The 8,832-nt window shown below is 31.9% G+C and overlaps 1 pseudogene; it reads left to right on the top strand.

The window, feature by feature from the left end:
- The first annotated feature begins 6,524 nt into the window (after positions 1 to 6,524).
- Positions 6,525 to 6,676, top strand: LOC145271749 (U2 spliceosomal RNA; annotated as a pseudogene).
- Positions 6,677 to 8,832: the final 2,156 nt, after the last annotated feature.

Below are 8,832 nucleotides of genomic sequence, written 5' to 3'. Positions count from 1 at the left end.
TACAGAAATTCTAACAAACAAAACAGATCTTAAAAAAAAAATTCATCCCGCTTTTTCTTTCGTATTGAATTCATGGAATAAAAGGTAAGTGTTCAGTATTTTGTACACTTTAAATTAATATGAAACATTAAAATAAGTTTTTTTTTGTTTTTTGTAATCCAATAAAAATATTGATTCTGTCACGATTCATAACAAACTCGAATAAAATATATGAATTTCCGAGTTTTGTTGTCAAAAATGTGTTTATTTTAGTAAAACTTATGTGATTTCTGTTAAAATAATAATGTTTACCATGAACAGTGAACACCATAACTGATTTTTTTTAATAGTCGTTAAAGAATTTCGTTTGCGTTTTTCTATCTTACCCGGTATTTTACATTTAAAAATAGAAATCACGATACGTGTGAATCTTTGTTCCGTATTGAAACCATCACGATATTATTCAAAAATCCTTTCTTTACACGGGGAGGGGATTTTTAACTTTAAAGTAATATTTAAATATCGCGCGGTAACAGATGCACAAGCAGCAAGACATCATTTTCTTTTATAAAGTTGACATAAAATGAACACCCACTTAATGGCCATCACAAATTAACAGACATTTAATGTAAGAAAAAACGTCTTTTTTAATCTTTGCAACCGTAGTTTACTCCCTTAAAAAAATTTTTTATTACGTTTCAAATGTCTCAAATATTTTCTGCAAAAGGGAAATAAAACCGTAATAAATATTTAAGATTTTAGAGTAGGGTATCACTTTCCATTATAGATTTAATGTAAACTGAACACCGATTTAATTTCCAGACAATTGTCAACAAAATGTAATCATTCCCAATTTCTAAATCTGTCATATAATGAGAAAGGGCCTCGAAATGATTTTTGCTTTCTGACGTCTTTCTTTTATTGTGGAGAGAGTATAGTTTATATTTTTAAAACTATTCTTTACTTTCACAATTAAATATACAAAGGAATGTCATTGTGACATTTTGTTGAGTGGAATTATACTAGTATTGTGTTTAATTTTCAATTTTTGAGAGATTAATGGGATTACTGAGGTAACTGTTGCATGTCAGCTATTTTTCTTCTTGTTCTAACGAAGACCCGGCACTAGTTTTTTTTTAACAAACGGTTCCAAACATGTTAAAACAAAATCTTATCCAGGTTGCGGGCAGAATCACTTATCTGCCTTTAACAACATTTATTTTAATGTAGTAGTATTTCAGCCCGGCGTTGCTCAGGTGTTTGGATGTGTATGCTGAGCAAAAAAAAAAAAAAAAAAAAAAAACAGTCAATTTTTTAAAGTTTGACCCTTATTATGACCCCTTAACATTTATTGTTTTTGGCTAAAATCTAGAGAGGAAGTTGAATTCATGTCCAAGGAACTTACATCTAAAATTTAAAGTGTTTAGACCAAAAATTTGCGGAGGAGTTTGGTAGAGTTCTCAAAAGTGAAATCGTTGAATTTTTACCCCTTAACAAACAAATTTTTGGCCGCTATCGGATTACAAAGATTTTTCCAAGTCTCAATGCCCTATATATCAAATTTGGAGTCTACAGACTTAAAATTGACAGTCATTGTGTAGGGAAATGTACACAGACACACAGACACAAAAACAAGTTCACTTTTATTGGTATATAGATTTGTTCTTTGATCACGTTTTTTTAAAATTAATTAATTGTTAGGTAAAAATGATAATTGGTTAGCAAAGACACTTGGTCCATACTAAGAATGGCTTTCTAAATAATAACCTCATTATTACTTAAAAGAGGTTGTTCTTATTTGAAACAGAACAAAAAAATAAAATGGATAAGCAAAAAATTCTCCCAATCTAAAATTAAAATGTAAGCATAATTGAAAAAACCACAAACACACACACACACACACACATATATATATATATATATATATATATATATATATTGTTATTGTTATTATTTTTCAAGCGATACATACAGTTAATATTGGCTCCGCCTCAGAGCTCATTTTTTTTATTTACTTAGAAAGTCACCCTTTTTAATTTGGACGTATATAACATTTTTATTTATTTATTATTTTTAAAACAGTAATCTACGTACACGCGTGTTTCAAGGTCATTACCTCTCATCAGCGTAGTTTAACTGTTTCTAGGGATCGAACCTCATACCATGTTTACCACAGTCCGGTGCATTAACCGTTAGGCCATAATCCCTAGATTAATTATACTGTTTATTTTTATCGCTTATAAATTTAAATTTCGTTATTGTTGTCATTTTTCAAGCGATACATACGGTTAATATATATATATATATGAACAAATGATTAATAAAATATGTTAAAAGACATCTTGAAAAAGAGTTAAAAACATATTTAATTTTAAAAAAGGAAGCACAAGATAAGTGGATAGTCCTTAATCCGTGGAGTTTCGAAGATGCACTTCTGATGCAATCCTCTACCCATACAAATCAGATATGCCCTAAGATGTCTATAATATGGTTGTCTTCAAGTCCAACGTGAACAAGTTTCTGATGAGTCGTTCCACTTAAGTTAACAAATTTACCGAACTTCCATTACTATCGATTACTATATTGTCCTTTTGACAACTCTACACTCTTTAACCCTTATCCTTGAGTGGCCTGTCGGCCTTGATAAGTGGTGATCCTATGTAAAAAAAAAAAATTCTCCTTCTCATCAGAGGGCAGGAATTAAAAAAATGCAGGATCGGATTTTGCATATAAAAGTATTTAATGAAACTACAAGTAAGTCAAAGATCTTACTTGGTTAATATATATATATATATATATATATATATATATATATATATATATAAATGAATAAATAGAATGACACTTTAAAAAAATATTAATTTTTAATTTTTGATATTCATGAAAGCCAATAAAAATATTTACGGTATTTTATGTTTACTAAATTGTTTGATGAAATTACAGAATAATTAACAATACGTGGATTCTAATCTGCTAAAAAAACGTAAAAAAGCCAAACTAGATATAAACCTCTTTCCCTTTTTCACAAAACTTGGGACACTGAATGATTACATGTCTCGTTGAGCGCTAATTGGACAAAAACTAGGTGCTTATTTTACGTTAATTTCATATAGGAAAGTTATCCGTTATTCAACATCTTTTATAGTTATTTAAAAAAAAAACGTATTGGCAGATATTGTTGAAAGGTAATAACCCAAAAAATTAGATTTTGGTTTGTTTTAAAAGTTGGTAACCTACATCGGGTTTAATTCTAATATATTTACAAAAATAGTTGTAGTGGATTTTAAACGTGCCGATTGCACCTTTTATTCACAGAATTATGGAAAAACAAAGAGGAGTATGATTTTTTGTTTAAAATTACCGGTCATGTGACCAAAGAACTGTATTGTTTGATTTAATTATTATAACATATACATTTATCATACATTTTCTACGATGGCCAATGTAACTATTGTTGTGTGTGAGTAACACCTAATGTGCATGCTGCTAAGAAAAAACATTTTTCCATTGTTTTTATGCAACTATTTTATATTTCATAGTAGGAGACAATTTCTTAAAAAAACATAAATTGATCATCTATTTCTGGACATGCGCAGCTTATTTTAGTTTTCTTTTTTGTTTATTTGTCTGTTATTTGTTATTTTGTATTTAATATCTTTTTCACATTTTTTAGATTAATGAGCCACATGTGTGTGCCAGTTTCTGTTGCAAGGGAAAAATGAATTCAGGGATTGTTAAGGCAACATTTCTCGTGATACTCTCTATCTACGGCAGGTGGGCAAAGACTTGGCAAGAGTGCTGTAATTCAGAGGACAGAAAAATAATATATACTCAAAATAGTAATAATTTATCAATTAAAAAACTAATCGATATAGTTCGATATTAGGAATCTAAAATTGTAGGTATTTAATTATTATAGTAAAAAAATAATTATAAATATATATATATATATATATATATATATGGTGCAACGATAAAGAAAAGCAACACCACAACATTATTTTAAACCATTTATCGGAAAATCAATTCAGGTAACTTGATTATGTAGTAGAGCTGACCTCTATAAAATGTTGCCACCTTCAGCCTCAATAACTGCCTCAATACGAGTCTGGGACTGAGAGCATGCCTTTTCCACAAATGCCAGCGGGAGCTTGGTGAATACTCGGCAGCTTGGTGTTGTGGGATTGCATGTGGTTATGTTTTCAATGTATGACCAAACAAAGTAGTCGAGTGGGTTCAGTTAGGGCGAGGAGAGGGAGGAGTGAGAGAAGGGTAAAAAGTCGTAGCACTCCTGCTGAAGCAAAGCCTGGGTCTCTTTGAACTTGTAGTCTGGCGCCGAGTTCTGCTACCACATCCAGGGTCTTCCAACTGCCAGATGATTACACCAGGGAATCGCCACATTCTCCAGATACACTTTGCTGTCGACTTTCCAGATGACTCCGAAGATGTGAGTTGGCATGATATGGCCCTCATTTACAACCATACCAAAGACCATAACCTTAGCCGGAAACTTTTTTTCCTCATCCAGTGATGCACTTTGATAGTGCTGGAAATTGTCAGCCATACCTCACTTTTCAGTCTCTCCACGTACTACGGCTTTTCGATGTTCTTCTAACCGCACTTTCAACGGACGACGTTTGCATAGTTTCCCACATTTACATGGGATTTCATATACACAGTTCTTGGTCATGATTTTTTCTGTAGGGGGCTTGACTCTCACAAGCTGTTTCCGAAGAATTGAATCACTCCTGAATACTGTCCTGATGTCATATGGATTACATATTCATTGAAGTTTTTCAGACAAACCCTTCATACATGGTATACAAACTGTGGTGAGTTTCTGAGTCGTGCCCTTTTGTGTTTGGTCTAGATTTCTTGGAGATTATGTCATGCTGTTTGGATAATTGTTACGGTGAGGGGTTTCTCTTAAACTGTCCATCTCCTCTTGATATGCACTGATGTTACTACATATTGCTTTTGTTCGGTGTTGTAGGCAACGGACGATTCCTTTCTTTACATTATATGGATGGTGGGAGTTGTAGTTTAGATAGGAGATGTTGACCTTCTGTGTAGATAGGTAGAGAGCATGAGTTGAACATCAATGTATCTCCGATCTCATTCGTTGAACATTGTGTCACTTTCAGACATGATAGAAGGTTCGGATTTTTACACAACTGGCCAACTAGTAAATGGTTTGCAACAAAAAAAGAAACCTTGTTATTATCAAAGGGAAATGGAATCATATCGTCTTTTCTACGGCAACAATTTTATTGTCCAACCTTGTGGTTCTATATGAGTAATTTAAAATGTATGTGGTAAACTATATGAAAACTCGCGGGTAAATATATTAGATATAAATAATATTTAAACTATAAACAGAATGATGTATGAACACGTTATGTTGTTTATCAATCATATGACTATTATTGATAAGAATATATTTTTATGCTGATAATTATAATAGTAACAATATTACTATAAAATATAATAATTTAATAAATATGAACGATAAAAATACATTAATGGATTAGAAAGCACAATCACAAACTATAAAAATAGAATAATAGTTAAAATAGAATACAATTTTATAAAATTTAATAAATAAATATATAATTATAAATATCAAAAATAAGTTTAAGGTTTGAAAATGAAATACTGAAATATAAAAATATAATAATCAAAATATAAATAATAAAATTTGTTATAATTTAATAAATATGCACAACCCATAAAATAAATGAAAATATAAAAACATAATAATGATTGAAATAGAAGTAATTAAATCTGATACAATTTAATAAATATGAACGATCATAAAATAAATGAAAATATAAAAATATAAAAATGATTGAAATAAAAGTAATTAAATTTATGTATTATTATTCATCAGTCTACTGCTCTCATCTTGAGTGTGATTTTCACAACGTTTCGGTCGATGTAACCTCCGTCCTTCTTCAGGTGTGTCTTGTCGAACTCGGGAATGTTTCTGTCAAACTCGGGAATTTGGACGGAATTTCCAGCAGAACACTTTATTTACTTCACGTGGGTAGCGTGCTCTTATTCCGTCAGCTATGACTGGATAGAAGTCCTAAGTAATTCGCAAATGTATATTCGGTCGCCCACACTGAGGATTGAACCTTCAACCTTCAGGAGAATATCAATTTTACAGTTGATTTTCCCCAGTACTCTAACCACTGCGCCACGAGTCCTTGCGGACAATTCTAATACGAATTTTAGGAGCCTTTTTTTCCCTTTTGTTTACATGGAGGTCACCACTTATCAAGGCCTGGAGGCCACTCAGGGATAAGGGTTATTGCGTGTACAGGAATCAATGAGATAGTATTGTGGTAATCATTAGTATTGGAGTGATAGAGTGTCTTACTTAAGGGGCGGTTTATCAGGAATTAGTTGCGTGCAAGCAAGTCTATAAATCACTCCGTCGTTCTGTCTGTCTGTCGGTCGGTCAGTCCGTAACACTTTTGTGCTTGGCCTTTTTGGTTAAGATCAAAGGTCTGTTGTTAATAAATGATATTCTTAGCTTTTGAAGCTTTTCTTGGCCTTTTGGCCAAGATCAATGTGTAGTATCTGTTCTTACTACATGCTGTACTTATGTTTGTAACTTTTCCTTGGCCACATAGCTAAGATCAAAGTGTAGTATCTGTTCTTAATAGATTCTGTACTTACGTTTGCAACTTTACCTTGGCCACATGGCTAAGATTAAAGTGTAGTATATGTTCTTAACAGATGCTGCACTTACATTTGTAACTTTTCCTTTGCAATGGAAGGGGAAAAGGCATTTTTAGTCGCATGCAAGTCACTCCATATGTCGGTCTATAACAAATTTACATTTTATTTTTTTTAAGCAAGGGGTATGGAGTACCATTTTTGTCCCCCGATTTATCAAAGAGGGATCTATGTTTTCAATGGGTCCGTAGTCTGGATGATTGACGGATAACCGTCCATTAGTTTTTCCTGAAATTGTTAATTACTGAAGTCATTTCAGCCCATTTTTCGGTCATTTTAGTTTATCTTTAAGAATTTCATGTCAATCCTACATTCACACATTCATTCATTACACGAGAGCATGCGACTAGTGGCTATTGGCCTTGTTAAATTCAGCTCAACGTATGACCTTAAACAACTTTATTTTATTATACTTACTGACACAGCATTGACTTTCAAACAAATGCTGACCGATAGCAAAGTTTTGAGTTGAAGGCGAAGGGGCCTGCAAATCCTTTTTAATTTTAAATGGATTGTTTTGCTTTATACAACTCTCTAAATGCATGAAAGTACGCCCCACATAATCAGCATCTCATTGGAATTTAAACTTATAAACAACATTACCGTAGTTGATATAAAGCGCACTCTCTTTGCTCAAAAGACAGGTAGGTCTCATAGTATATACCAAACTTAACGGATGCAATTCTCTATCTATATAAGAGATAGGTACGTCCAAGGATGGAATACTGTTGCCACATCTGGGCAGGAGCTGCTAGAAAGGACTTATCCTGCCTTGATAGAGTTCAAAATAGACTCCATAGCCTTGTAGGAGATGTCCTTTTCTCTTCCCTGCAACCTCTATCTCACAGAAGAGATATTGCGAGTTTGTCTCTGATGTATCGTTATTTTCATGGAAAATGTTCGACTTCAGTCTATTGTCCCCCCTCGCCAAACTTTCACAAGAAACACTCGTCTAGCTGAAAACACTATCAATAATTCCCCCACTCTTTATCTGTGCCTAAACCTAAACGTAGATTCCATGAACAAATCCTCTTTCTTAGAACTGCACGCCTGTGGAATTGTCTTCCGTTTTCCTGCTTTCCGGCTGACTTCAATATGGTTGTGTTCAAGTCAAACGTAAATAAGTTCTTGATGAGCCGTTCCATATAAGTTATCAAATTTACCGAATTTTCATTACTATCGATTACTATATTGTCCAATTTCTACTGTACATTCTTTAACCCTTATCCTTGAGTTGCCTCTTGGCCTTGATAATGTGGTGATGCCTGTGTAAAAACAAAATGGAAACCAGTTATGATAATACTTACAATCTGTCTTTCAATTATACACTTTTCTCAAAAATGTAATTTGAAATAAAGTATACATTTTAAAATCATATTTATTTGCATAATTTAAAACCTCCCTTTTTTAATGAGATCTTGATAACAATTTTAATGAATATTTTCCTGGTCCTATCAATTTTAGAGTACAGTCCGCTAGGTGTATCACTCCTGAGAGCTCTACGTATCAAAGTATAATTGAACCGGTCTTTCGTTATTTGGATAGAAAACGTACACTAAAAAAGTCAATTTCATGTAAATGATAATGACAGTCAAAAGAATGAATCAAATCTCAGTTTGAAATTCTCATTCAAATTAAAACATATTAACGTGCGATAACGAATACCATGTAAACGGAGACAATTTTTATTTGAATAATTAAAACATAAAAATAATAATGAATTAATTTAGAGTCTGAAAGTTTAGAAATATTTTACCATTTAAAATAAAACAAACTGAATGTAAATACACAAAACATAAATTTAATTTATTTTTATTTGCAGATATTCATGGTTGAACAATTTTGCTGACGTTGAACTGGTCATTTCTTTTCTAAACATTTACTGGTGAAAAGATTATTTGAACTGATCATTATTATTCTAAAGATTTACTGGTGTTGTATTTAAACTAATCATTATTTTTCTAAACATATACTGGCCAACAAATGTATTTGAACTAATTTTTTTTCTAAACATTTACTGGTAAACAGATGCATTTGAACTAATTATTTTTATAAATATTTACTGGTGAAAAGATATATTTGAACTGATCATTATTTTTCTAAACATTT

Source organism: Euprymna scolopes, chromosome 46 (assembly GCF_053919585.1).
Source record: "Euprymna scolopes isolate OS-2025 chromosome 46, ASM5391958v1, whole genome shotgun sequence".
Lineage (NCBI taxonomy): Eukaryota > Metazoa > Mollusca > Cephalopoda > Sepiida > Sepiolidae > Euprymna > Euprymna scolopes.
The sequence above is the reverse complement of the archived record's forward strand: the minus strand, read 5'-3'. Positions and strand labels throughout refer to the sequence as shown.